This window comes from Podarcis bocagei (genome assembly GCF_964188305.1).
Source record: "Podarcis bocagei genome assembly, chromosome: 12".
NCBI classification, from domain to species: domain Eukaryota; kingdom Metazoa; phylum Chordata; class Lepidosauria; order Squamata; family Lacertidae; genus Podarcis; species Podarcis bocagei.
In genome coordinates, this window is record NC_138137.1 from 33091091 (window position 1) to 33105414 (window position 14324).

Genomic DNA, 14324 nt, shown 5'->3' on the forward strand with positions numbered 1-14324 from the left:
CTGGTCATGCTTCTAGTGGTGGTCCTGCATGTCCTTCCCCTTCCGCTTCAGAGTCTTTGTCCTCACCTCCTGAAGACAAGGAATCGGACTCCAGGGTTACAAACTGTGCCACTTATTCGCTCTGGGAGAAAAGTTTCTGCTAACACCAACAGAAGCTTTCCTTTTGGGGCAATAAGCAGGGACAAAGGGAGAAGCATTTCGATCAAAGTCATCATTCACTATTTAATAAGTCTCCAGTATTTTTATGCTATTTTTCTGGGCATGCTCTCCCAATGTAGCTCGTATACAGGATTAAAACATAAAATACAACTAAAATAATATATTTACCATTAAAAAAAAACCATAGACATTGCTCTACACAAATATAAGTTGGCAGCATTATTCCTGAAGAATGAGTGGCCATTTTATAGCCGCAGTGAATTAACGCTGCATGTTTAAGTACAGCCCAGAATCCCTCTTTCCTCTTGAAATACCCTGCTACAGGCTGTGATTTGAGAGCCCTGCCAGGGAGCTCTAAACTTGTTACTCTACCAATACCTTTGTGAAGTTGGTTCAACAAACAGCCACGGACATCCAATTCTTTACTTGCCAAGTTAGTGTTTTTCAGATTCGTGGCATGTTCCTTGAAACTTGCATGTACCCAATCATTTAATCCTAGACTGAGATGCTGTCTTTATTTGCACAGATAGCACTTGACACATTTGGAAGGCAGCATGAAGGACATCCCTTACATTACCCAAGTATCATGTTCTGGCAGTTCATCTGTAACATCTATGCTGTCTATGACCTTTCACATATAAACTGTGATAGGTTAGGAAGGAGAAAAAGCACCAATTACTATATGTAATATGAATATGGAAAAGTACAGCATTTAAAGTGGGGTGTGTGATCTATGACCTTTTCTCTGCTGGGGACATCAAGCACGTTGTCAATCTTGTCAGCTCTGAAACCTGAGGACTCAAGTCAGTCACTAGCTCTCAGACGTAAGCAGGCTAAAAACACAGGTTGATAGTGCGATCTCATTGACGTCAGTGGGGATCTGAGCAGCATTAAATGCAAACAAGCTATCACAATATCTCCAAGTTATTCCCTTTATTTCTGATTCCCTGAGGTGGATGTTGTTGCATATGCAGCCAAACTAGCACCATCCAAGCACAAGAGATATCAGCAGGTTGAGGGGAGCATTAAAGTTTGCTAAAGTACAAAAACCTAAGGGAGGGACTCTCTGAAACAGCCCACAGAATGATGGGAGGGGGATTGGGCAGAAACCTGGGTAGGAGATAGGGATGTGAAGACCTGAAGAAAATGGGCAGAAGTGGGGGGAAACCTAGATAATTGTTCAATCTTTTATCCTCGGCCTTCAAATCTTTCATGGAAGAGGATGGAATGAAGTATTGCAGAAGAGGGCATGGCTGGCTGGAACACTGAACAGAGGACTCCACACTACAACATTTAGTCCTGCTTGACTATCTGAATAGAGACCTAGTGTTGTCCTTATACCATTGTTCTTCCATCACTGCTGCTCTTCCATCGCTTTCCAGCTCCTTGCCCTGATTACCAGACTCAGCTCGGAAATCAAGTTGTAAGAGGTTTGCTCTTCTAAGCCAGAATCCCATACTCACAAAGGCCCAGAGCAAGGAAGAGGTTTGTTGACTTACCTGCAATTTTTTTGAAGCTAGAATGAAAAAGATGGGTGCTCAGAAAGACAGCAGCCAGTGCCTTTGCAAGAGATGCTGTAATCAGCTGATCAACAGTGCTTGCAAGGGCACAGCCCAGCAAAGCTACGTCTTCATGCCCCACACCTGACAGCAAATATGACACCAGATGTGTGACAGCCCAGAAGGCCAAATAATGAGATCTAGTGGCCTCATTAGGCCTGCAGGCCAGAGGTTTTCCACCACTGCTGTAAACACTGCATTGCATGAACACACAAAACCACCTCCCTGTGGTGCTAACTGGAAGTTAGCACTCAGCACAAGCTGACTGAAAGCTGCAACTGCTGCAGATCACAATGTGGAGAGGGGGTTGGGTGAAATTTGAACCTGGGTGTCCCATCTTCAAAGCCAACTCTCTCCAAATGACTTGGAGGTTGCTCCTTCCCTCCATCTGTTATTCTATGCCTGTAATTTTTGTTTTCCTCTCCTCTCCTCCCCTACCCCACAAAAATATTCAGGAAAATCCACACACACACACACACAGTTTTTACGATCTACATGTAGGGTGGAGAGTTCTGGGTGCACCTGTTGATCTAGTTTTAATATTGTTTAATGTTATTTTTATTCAGTATTGTTATTTGAATAATATAGGCCTAGCCCTTGCTCCTGCCAGTTCTCCTCCCTTGGCCTACAGTTTCCTTCGTTCACCAATATGAGCTAACCAATGTGTTTTGTTCAACATTAAGCAAGCTAAAATTTATCAGAAGAGACTATTGGACAATTTTCCCTCCCTCCCATGAATTCTTAGTAATGCACCACAAATGTGTGCGTGCACACACACACACAGCAGCCATAACAGGGGGGGGGGAGAGAATCATTGCAAGGCATTTTGCTTACTTCCTTCTCATATTTCCTTCCATAAAGAACTTCATCTTCACAGCACTCCAATGTTTAGGAGAGAAACAAGGCTCATTTCAGGGCCACCCCAAGACATTTCGCTACCTCAGGTGAATGACAAGATGGTGCCTCCTCTCATTCCATGTACAAAAAACTGACCAGTCAGCCAAATCTGATTTCAGCACTGGCAGTGGTTCAGCATCAGGGCTGGTCCACCCATTAGGCTCATTACCTCAGGTGATGGGCTGCAGAGAGGTGACAGACCTGGACCCGTGAAGAGTGCACCACTCACTGATTCCTGTGCTTGTCACCTGCGTGCTGCCTGGAAAGAATAGGACCGCTGCTGCCACTGCCTGCTCCTCTCTGGACTCCTTTTTTTCCCCCGCCGCCACCTTCCAGGGCTTCCCTGAGCCACCTCAGGTGGTGGTGGTGCGTGGATCAGGCCAATGGCCCACCTAGTCTAGGGTTCTGTTCTCACACTAAATGCTGCAGTGTGCAGTCCTCTGTTTGCCCTTCCAGCCTGTGGGAAACCAGTAAGCTGGACATGAACTCAACCGCACTCTGCCATGTGAGATGCACATTGATATAGGATGACTATGATTTAAAAGTAATACATTATATCTCCCCATAGTGGGGAGAATTGTGAATTGGACAGTGCGCTGTCCAAGTGCTGTTGATGGGCAACTTCAAGACTTCTCTTGCCCTCCCTTCTCAGGGTTCTTTTTCTTTTGTTTAAGCTGGACTTGAGTCCCATCTGCACTATGCATTTAAACCAGTGGCATACAACTATAAACAGTCATGGCTTCCTGCAAAGAATCCTGGGGACTGTAGTTTGTTAAGGGAGATGAGAGTTGTAAGAAGACTCCATATTCTCTCAACATAACTGCAATTCCCAGAGTGGTTTAACCATCAATCTCCCTTCCTAGGGAATTCTGGGAATTGTAGCTGTCTGAGGATAATAGGGGTTCCCTAACAACTCTCAGCGGTATTAAAAATCTGTTCCCAGGATTCTTTGGGGGAAGCCATGATTTTTAATGGGGTATAACAGTGCTTTAAATGTATGGTGCTGATGTGGATCTTGGGTGGACAACCCTGCTCATAATCTCTACTAGTCATATGGGCCTCCTTTTCTTTCATTTTCTTGACTCTAAAATATACCGTATTTTTCGCCCTATAGGACGCACTTTTTCCCCTCCAAAAATGAAGGGGAAATCTGTGTGCGTCCTTTGGGGCGAATACAGGCTTTCGCTTAAGCTTGGAGAGCGAGAGGGGTCAGTGCGCACCGACCCCTCTCGCTCTCCAGGCTTCAGGAAGCTATCAGCAAGCCTGGGGAGCCCACGGGAGTTCCCGCAGGGCTCCCTAGGCTGCGGATAGCAGCCTGCCACCCGGCCCGCAAGGCACCCTGAAGCAGAGTGCCCTGCGCGCTGGGCAGGCATCCACAGCCTGGGGAGCCTGCGGGAGTTCCCGCAGGGCTCCCTAGGCTGCACATAGCAGCCTGCTGCACGATGCACGAGGCGCGCTGAAGCAGACCTGGTTTTGGGGGGGAAATAAAGGGGGGGAAATTTCCTTTATTCCCCCCCCAAAAAAAAAACTAGGTGTGTCCTATGGGACGGAGCGTCCTATGGGACGAAAAATACGGTAGTGTATCACAAGAAGCCGAGACAAAATAAGGTGCACTGTGCAAACATTTCCACTAGAGGCTCTAGTGTCACAGAAACCTTTCTTCCCAAACCAAACACTGCCCAAGTCAGCTATTTTAAACATGTTTGAAAGGAAACAGCTGAGAGGAAAAACAGAGAGTCTGCAAAAATCAGCCGGGGATTCCCACCCCCACCCCCACCCCCACCCCCCAAAAAACACACACACAAAGGGCCACATGAATCCAGTATCTGCTTGTTTGTCACACTGGAAATTATTTGGATTACATTTTTGTTAAAATGGTATCACTCTTTGGAGGAAAGCTTGTATTTTGAACCAAAGCTGCCGCATCTAAGTAGGTACACATATTTAACATATATTATTAGGCAAGTCAGACCAGTCCAGGCCAATAACAACCATGTATCACAATGAATATTGCCACTGGCTCAGGAGAATGGGAAAGCCCAGTCATCAGGGAGACGGCCACTGCTATCTACAACTTACAGCTACCACTTAAGGCCACCACCTCACTCTGCCTAATGGTAGGGCTACCCTGGGGGAACTCTTGTCCCAGTCTGATACCTGCAGGGATATATTTAATGCTTAGACACTGAAGTTTGCTGGGTTTTTTAAGACTACAGGAAGCGACTATTTTAGGTGAGTCTGATATGAGTGCAACCACACACACACACACATCACGCTAAACCCAGAAGTGACCCAAGAAGTCACAGGAACATCACAAAAAGGGGCAGAATGGGGCAGGATAAATTGGGAATTGCCTGTACTTCTTTGACACAAATTATCCATTAAGTTAACTATGGCAGTACTCTGTCACAGATCCTATAATATTTTAAAGGTTCTCCTAGTCCAGATGGAATCCTATTGGCTCCTTGTATCACCTGACAATTGTTGGCCTAGTAGCAGCAGCAGCACATTGTGGACAAGTATGTCAGGCTAGTCCTAATTCCTCTATGAAATTTCTTTAGGAAAATGATTTAAGAAAAATCTCAAATTGTGACAAAGTCATTGCCTAATAGGGAGAGGTATAAGTTCTGAAGATGTATTGTTCTTAGTAAATATTTCAGCAAACTTGGAAGTTTGTGGATAGATGGGTAGGGTAACAAAAATGTTAATTCACTGCACTGGAACCAGTGTGTAGGTCATGGGCAGTCAATGGGGTGCTCTCCAGATGTTGGACTACAATTCCCATCATCCCTAACCACTGGCCATGCTGCCTGTGGCTGATGGAAGTTGGAGTCCAACAACATCTGGAGGCACCACATTTGTTATCCCTGACCTAGGCGGAATAGGGCAGTGAGGCCGGAACACAGCACTGGGGCCACACACACGGGCCTAGGAAGAACCCTCCCTGACAAGAAACGTCATAGATCAGAAACAGTACATTCCACTCAGCATCTTTGCAAATTGTGAGCATAAAATTCTGACATTATCCTTCGCCTCCAGGTCTGGAACATCTGTTTGTTTCAATCTGTTACACTGTTCTCCCTTTCTTCAGGAAGCATTGCCATAACTTAACACTACATACTGCTTTTCTGTGGCTCCCCAAAACACATTCTTAATAACACCTATTTGAGGTGAAACGGGATATTGCTGACAAGGCTCCCCAAGGAGTTAGATTTTGGTCTGCTTGAGCTCATACTTGTGATTTCATGCCATTTGGCTTTATTAGGTTTTCCCCTAATGGAAGGCATATCTGTTTACACTTATCCTGCTTGAATGAAGATGAGCTGCCCAAGCGGTAGTTGTTTTCACACCTGTTTCCCTTTGCTATGGCCGTGAAAGGTTAAAAATAGAACACAGAATGAAACTCATCGTGATACTTATTTACTAATGCTTTGTGTGCTACCAGACAGGCACCTGATCCTTTATATGTATATAGTCGCAACTGAATAGATATCAGCTTGATGAAATGTAGCTACAGCTGCACTGTGTGTAAAGCCAGTGAGCAAACCTACACTTCTATGCTTCCTTTCAGCAAAAAATAAAATAAAATAATCCCATATTAACTGCTTATTACAATAGACAGAGATGCAAGGTGACAGTGACAGAGGTGTTGTGCCACCATCATGATGCAACAGCAAGCTTCTGGAACAATACCAGAATATTATCCCAAGCAGAACTGATTATTACTACTTAAAATACTTAACTGAAGACAGGGAACCAGATATTACCTTAAAAGTGGCTAAATTCTGTGCTGCTGCTGCTATAAAATTAAGGAGATAACCTCTGAATGACTCTAACGGCCAATGTCTTAATATGTTTTAAATTAGCGGTCAAGGTTTTAATTTATATATTTTAGCTGTTTTATATCTGAATTATTTATTGTGTATCAGCTCACAGAGCTTACTTTTAATCTATTCATATTTATATGCTCTCTGTTGTTGTATATGTTTGCATTCTGGTCACTGACCGAAATAAATTGATTGATTGATTGATTGATTGATTCATTCATTCATTCATTCATTCATTCATTCATCATTACTATAGGGACATACGTTCAATATTTATCACTCCAATCATGCAATGAACCCCAAGCAGATCTGATGACCACTACTTAAAATATCAAATACAGTGGTACCCCGCAAGACGAATGCCTCGCAAGACGGAAAACCCGCAAGACGAAAGGGTTTTCTGTTTTGGAGGCGCTTCGCAAGACGAATTTCCCTATGGGCTTGCATCGCAAGACGAAAGCCCATAGGGAAATGCTGGCGGTCGGGAGCAAAGACTTTCGCCCACAGCCGGCCTTCAGAAGAGGACCTCTTCTGAAGGCCGGCGGGGGGCAAAAGTTTGCTCCCCCCCGCCTGCCTTCCCCCCCGCCTGCCCCGGGCGATCTTAAAATGCTGGCGGGCGGGAGCGAAGCGTTCGCTGCCGACCCCCAGCATTTTAAAATCTCCAAGGGACAGCAGAGAAGTCTCTGTCCCGGGGAGATTTTAAAATGCTGGGGGTTGGGAGCGAAGCGTTAGCTGCCGACCCCCAGCATTTTAAAATCTCCCCATGTCCCGGGAAGGTTTTAAAATGCTGGGGCTCGGGAGCGAAGCGCTGCCGACCCCCAGCATTTTAAAATCTCCCCGTGTCCCGGGGAGGTTTTAAAATGCTGGGGGTCGGGAGCGAAGCGCTGCCGACCCCCAGCATTTTAAAATCTCCCCGTGTCCCGGGAAGGTTTTAAAATGCTGGGGGTCGGGAGCGAAGAGTTCGCTCCCGACCCCCAGCATTTTAAAACGCTGTTCCGAAGGGGGGGCGGGGACACCTGCCCCAGCCGCCCCACTTCGGAAAGCTGTTCCGAAGCGGGGAGGGGGGGCGGGGACACCTGCCCCAGCCGCCCCACTTCGGAAAGCTGTTCCGAAGCGGGGAGGGGGGCGGGGACACCTGCCCCAGCCGCCCCACTTCGGAAAGCTGTTCCGAAGCGGGGAGGGGGGGCGGGGACACCTGCCCCAGCCGCCCCACTTCGGAAAGCTGTTCCGAAGCGGGGCGGGGGGGCGGGGACACTTGCCCCAGCCGCCCCACTTCGGAAAGCTGTTCCGAAGCGGGGAGGGGGGGCGGGGACACCTGCCCCAGCCGCCCCACTTCGGAACGTTGTTCCGAAGCGGGGAGGGGGGGCGGGGACACCTGCCCCAGCCGCCCCACTTCGGAACGTTGTTCCGAAGCGGGGAGGGGGGGCGGGGACACCTGCCCCAGCCGCCCCACTTCGGAAAGCTGTTCCGAAGCGGGGAGGGGGGGCGGGGACACCTGCCCCAGCCGCCCCACTTCGGAAAGCTGTTCCGAAGCGGGGCGGGGGGCGGGAACACCTTCTGAAGGCGGGCAGGGGGCGAAAGTCTTTGTCCCCCCTGCCTGCCTTCCCAGGGGCTTTTAAATCGCCCCGGACAGCGGAGAAGTCCTCCGCTGTCCGGGGCGATTTTAAAATGCCGCCCGCCAGCATTTTAAGATCGCCCCGGACAGCGGAGAAGTCCTCCGCTGTCCCAGGGTTTTTTAAAATGCTGGGGGTGGGAAGAAAAGCCCTTGTGTCCCCCCCCCCCCAGCCTTCAGAAGAGGTCGGGGGACAGACTGTCCCCGGACCTGGTCTGAAGTCGGTTTCCCTAGGAACGCATTAATTGATTTTCAATGCATTCCTATGGGAAACCGTGCATCGCAAGACGAAAAAACCGCAAGACGAAGAGACTTGCGGAACGAATTAATTTTGTCTTGCGAGGCACCACTGTAGAGGATATGTCTATGCTATAATTTGTAGCCAGCTCCTACCAGGCTGAAGCTTGTAAGCTGCACTCACAGTCTTCTTAATAATATATATTTTATTAAAGGCACTCTTGACCACCTAGAGCTTCAAGCCTTCCACTTGCCACCTGGAGGGGGCCAAACCTGGAGACTTCAGGCTGGACCTGGAAGTCTGGCAACCCTGGAGTTGTGCATGCAGCATCCTGCAGATGAGGAACAATCCATGCAGAACACACCAGAGGGGTTAACAAAAGTGAGGTGTGCACTCAGCTTTCTTGTGTATCCTCATTACTGCCACAGGAAGCAGCTTATATTTTCCATTTGCACATTCTGATTGCTGCTGCATTAACCTTTGCTGTCACTAATGTTTAACGGATATAATTTGGCTGCAAAATTAATTTCTGCAAATAAATGAGTTATTTTTAATATTCAACACACACTATGAACAAAAAGGGGGAAAGATAAAAGAGGGAATTGGAAATAGCTGAGTTAAAATGTTATTTCAAGGCTTACATGCTGCGGTGTCACTTCCTCTCTCTTTAAGCCAGTGATAAAGCGAATGAGTCTCCTGACTCATATTTAATGGGTGCTCAAACTGCTGTGGATTACAAATGTGTAATCTTTTCAAATACAGGAATCATTGGTATTTGCAAAGTTGCTACTGTCGCCTACACAGCAGCAATAATTTTCATAACCAATACCATTTCACGTCCAGACTGGTGGCGTCAGCAGATATAGCAGCACTAAACTGTCCTTTGAAAGTCGCTAACGCTTTAAAAAGCAAAGTACACTATGGCAGCAATTTCTGCCTATCCTGGAAAATTTGCAACCTTTGGCCAGTCTGAGTAACACTGTATTGACAGACACAAACCCATGTACATCAGTGATACTTCCTTTACGATGGAAAATCTAAAAGCTTCAATAATTTCAGGTTGTTTGTCTCCTGGAGATATTAACAGAAAGAACCTTGTGGTTTCTTATTTTTTTAAAAAAATCTGGTTGTTACTTTTGCTCAATTATTCCTGGCTTCCATTTCCACAAACAAGCAGACTTGACCCCATCTACCAGTTTCATTAGATACCTTTTCCTTTTCCTGGTAAGATAGCCTTACCATTACTGCAATGCGGATTTGTCATTTTTATAATATTTTGCATCAATTGGAGGGGGAAATGCTTACACTTTACCTCTCAAATGAACTGCTTTCTCATCACATACAAGTAGTTTGCTAAATGTTGGACTGTAAGACTCCACATGGTGGGACACATGCCCTACTTTCATGTTGGAATTTATAACTCTGTTTGATTAAAATATGTGTCCTTTAAAAAAGTCACCTACCTAATACTAAAGTCTTCTCTTCTTAACATGGCCTTTTGATTTACCCTATTGCCACATGGCTCCCTCATGCAGGAAAAGTACTACGTGCAGACAAGGTCTGTCAAATGGCATGCCTCACTATTTTTTAAAACCTCCAATCAAGCAGCTGAGTGCAAGTGGTCTAATATTAGCCTGTAAGCACCATAATAATCAACTCACTGACGTCTACTAGGTCTAGCATAAGGTTCTTCCCAGATTAGTTGAAAGGACACTTGAACATCTAATGGGTTCAGAATGTACTAAAACAAATGGGTCTAAACTTCCATTAATAAATGTAAAGTGGAGATTAACAGAAGACATATAATCAGAGATGGAAAATTCTGGACAGTCTCACTTAGAACAGTAAGGGATTAAAACGAGAACTGAATAAATGTGAAAGGTTTTAAAGTGAAAAGTTAATTTGCTCCATAATTAGTCGAGCTGGGACCAGGAATTAATTGGAGCCATGACAAGGTCTAAACACCGAATAGCTAGATATTTTAAAATCTACCTACATTGTATTTTCAGTTTCTCAGCATTCAATCCCACTTCAGTGTAAACAAAAAACAGAACCCATGTGGCTCTATGCAGATGGGAACAAGTGGGATACTCTGGCTATGTACACATTGGGAGCTGAAAATGCAGCGAGGTTGTTCTCACCCACACCAGTTGCATTTCAAGTCACACTTGGACATTGTTGTACACACTAGAGAGGAAGTGGGGGTGCCTTCATCATCCAATGTGCATTCCCCATTCAGTTTTCCTGCCTCTGCAACCCCACACAAACTCTCATTCACCTATGCATGCACTGTTATCTGTACATGTGCAGTGGCTGTCTCAAACATAGACCCTCAGCTCAACTGTGAAGTGACTGTGGCTTCAGATTTTCTTTTGGTTTGAAACATCAAACAGAAGTATTTCTCAATAAACTACAGGATAGTTCCACATCTCATGGAACTTTGGAGTGTCAGGCATAGCCCTACTGGCTTTAGCCCATACGTAGCAGAGTTTTCCTGCACAGCGAGGAAGCTAGTTGCGGCAGTAATGACTAGTCAGCTAGACTCAGAATAACTATTTACAGGATTTATTAAAAAGGAAAAAAAAACCAGCAGAGTTTCTGCATACAAAGAAAAGCAAAATAAATCCTCTTTCTTTCTCTCTCTCAAAACCATACACAGCACTTCTAACTCCTAACACACCTCACACCAAACTGTGCTAGCAATCCCTAGATAACAGAGTTGAGTGCTGCTCGTTAACCAATCAGAGTGAGTAGTTTCTAGGTCAAGCAGACCTGGGCTTTCTGCCAAGAGTAAATTGACACCAGCTTGAGTTAATTGGTGAAGCTAGAATCTGCAAGTTTCCCATGAGAACCAATTAACAGAAACTGAAACAGAAACTGAACACCCCCTCACAGATTCTGCTGAACAATTAACTCCAAATACACCTATGTAGGAGATCATTTTTCCAGCAAACCTAAACCCTTGCACATTCGCTTGTTCTTTACCTTTGCCAATGGTTTAGTTAACACATCTGCTACATTTTCTTCACTTGACACATAAGTACAGGTGATTACATTGTCTTGTACACAGCAACGTACATTTTGGTATTTTACAGAGATATGTTTGGAACGCGATTTGAAGCCCTCTGTTTTACTTAATGTTATACAAGCTTGATTATCAATGTAAACTTGTACTGGTTCTCCACAATTTACATTTAAATCTGCCATCAAATGCTTGAAATAAATCACCTCGTTGCACAATTCACTCAATGCGGCGTACTCTGATTCCGTTGATGACACACTTACAACGTCTTGCTTGCGTGACCGCCAGCTGATTAAAGCTCCACCGACCATTATAACTAGTCCTGTGACAGATTTTCTATCCGGCAAATTTCCCCAGTCACTGTCACAGTAGCAACTCAACATTTCATCCTCTGAAGAATTTAATTGTAACATATAGCCAATTGTCTGTTTGAGATACCTCAGAACTTGTTTTACTCCTTTCCAGGCATTTAGTGTGGGTTTTGAGACCAATCTACTTAATATGCCTACTGCATAGCTAATATCAGGTCTGGACCACTGTGCTATATACAATAAACTTCCAATTACAGAGTGATATACATCAGGGTGTTCAAATTCAGGACTCTCATCTATGTGAAGTGTTTTTATGAAACCTGGATCCATAGGCACCGCTGCCCCTTTGCAATCCTGCATCCTGTATGTAGTCAGTAGTTGTTTAACTTTGTTCTGCTGACTAATTAGGCAGCTGCCATCTTGGGCCCAGCACACTTCCAACCCTAGATATGTCCTAACTGGGCCTAAGTCTTTTGTACATCCACCTGCAGCATACAATCTTTGCCCCCTCAGGCGCTGCTACTGGTGTAAAGACCTTGTGCTCATTCAGAGAGGACATCTCTTCCTCCATTGCCTGTTTCCAGCGCTCTGCCTCCTCTTTTGGTAACTTTAACACTTCCTGAAAACTCTTGGGTTCTGCACTTACACTAAACACATTTGCAGTATCAGGAGAAAAACGCACCGGAGGCACTCCTTTGTTTTGTCTTTTAGATCTTCTGGGAGAAAATTTTTCTTCTGACCCACTTTCCTCCTCAGAACTACGACCTCTCTTTTGTTGCTTAGCAACTGGTCTTTGGCTAACTTCACTTTCCTGAGAGCTCTTATCTGAACTTTCCTCCCCCTCAGACTCTGACTCTCTGTGTCTACCTTCAGAGTCATGAAGCTCCTGGGAAGGTTCAAACCAAACCTCAGTATTGGCATGTAGTCTCTCCCAGCCACTATGTTCACAAAAACTGGCATTCCTGGAGATCACAATGCCATTTGTCCCTTCAGCAAAACGGAAACCTTTTCCCAGCTCCTGGTAACCCACAAACACTAACTGTTTGGTCTTAGGATCTCCCTTTTTCCTCATTTGTTTCGGAATTAATACCCAGGCTTTTGATCCAAACACATGCAAATGGTCAATTTTAGGTTTTTTCTGAAACAATTTAAAGTATGGGGTTGTACCTATTGTTTGATGAAAGAGCCTATTTTGGAGATAACACGCGGTGAGCATGCTCTCCCCCCAATAAGACATGGGCAAATCAGCATCTTCAAGCATGGCAAACATCATATCTTGTAAAGATCTGTTTTTTCGCTCTGCAACACCATTCTCCTCTGGGGAAAAAACGTTCGTTTTTCTATGCCCAATGCCACGCTTTTGTAACCAATCTTTAAAGGCATTTGACATAAATTCGCCACCTCTGTCCGTCTGAATCCTTTTGAGCTTAATGGACAGAAATCTTTCCACAGATGCCACCCAGCCTTTAAACTTAGTGAACACGTCACCCTTATTCTTCATGGGAAAAACCCAAGAATAACGCGTGGCGTCATCCACAATTGTTAGTGAAAAACGCGATCCACCCCTGCTTACAGCAAATGGACCAATTACGTCCATGTGAACCAGCTGTAGCGGTGACTCACTAACTCTGTCGCTTCTGGGGTAAGAGACTCTGTGGGTTTTAACCTTTTTACAGACATTACAATCAAGGTACTTGTTACAACTCTTTAAATTACCCCCATCAGCCAATTCAGACATTTTTAGTACACTTTTCCAGCAAGCATGCCCCATTTTCCTATGCAATAAGTGCACACAGTTGTCATGTATAGCTTTGTTACTCACTGCAGGCTGAGATTTACTGACTACTGCTGCAACTTGAGATCCTGCTTTAAGCCAAAACAAGCCTCCCTCTGACTTAGCAGTGCCTAAAATCTCACCAGCCTTCTTAATAATGCAACTGTCTCCTTCAAAATACACTTTAAACCCAGCTTTTAGCAAACAATCTACAGACATCAGATTGCTCCTTAATGACGGCACACAAAGTACATTTTGCAGGCATTCACGCAGACAAGGAACATAAACTGCACCCCCCGAAATCACTTCGGAAGTACTTCCGTCTGCTAGAGCCACCTGGCTGCGCTGTGCTGAGTTCTTGGAAACAAACAAGTCATCTGAGTTCACGATGTGCCGAGACGCTCCCGAATCGACCACCCAGACCGCTTGTTTCTCATCAGCAATCTTGACCTCGCCGGTCACCAGCTGAGCCGACTGTTTTCGTTTGAAGAATTTCTTTTTACGCTGCTGCTGCTGCTGATCTCGTCTCTGCTCCTGCACCGGCAACTGAGACTTGACCAACTCCGGACATTGTCGTTTTAGATGCGCTGAAGACCCACATCGGAAACAACGCCTAACAGCAAACGCTGACTCCTCACCAGTACGCTGCTCTTGCTTCACCTCTGGCACGGCATGAGAACTCCTTCCAAACCGCCCACCTGTAGAAGCCTCTGCAGCCAACGACCTTTCTTGCCTCTTCTGCCATTCTTCAATCAAACGCCCAGTAACGTAACTGACTGATAAATCACGCTCCTGCATGCCTTCTAGAGACAAAACTAAATTATCCCAGCTTTCCGGGAGAGAACTCAAAATAATAGCCACCTTCTCCTGCTGGTCTAACGCACAGTCTCTTTCCTGTAGCGCAACAAACTTTAACTGTAAACTG

The 14324-nt window shown here is 45.4% G+C and overlaps 1 protein-coding gene and 1 long non-coding RNA gene across 5 annotated transcripts in view; one reads left to right on the forward strand and one right to left on the reverse strand.

The window, feature by feature from the left end:
* DYNC1I1 (dynein cytoplasmic 1 intermediate chain 1) overlaps positions 1 to 14324 on the reverse strand; it is a 234983-nt gene that overhangs the window by 207910 nt on the left and 12749 nt on the right. Inside the window, exon 1 of one of the 4 annotated variants that reach the window (XM_081164607.1) lies at positions 1 to 160. The exons of the other annotated variants lie outside the window; for them this stretch is intronic. The gene's annotated coding sequence lies outside the window, so the exon portion shown is untranslated. Of the gene's footprint in view, positions 161 to 14324 lie in introns of those variants that run through there. 4 annotated transcript variants of the gene reach the window in all.
* The window catches only part of LOC308570310, a 54835-nt gene that overhangs the window by 6929 nt on the left and 33582 nt on the right, over positions 1 to 14324 (forward strand). The gene's annotated exons all lie outside the window — the stretch shown is intronic.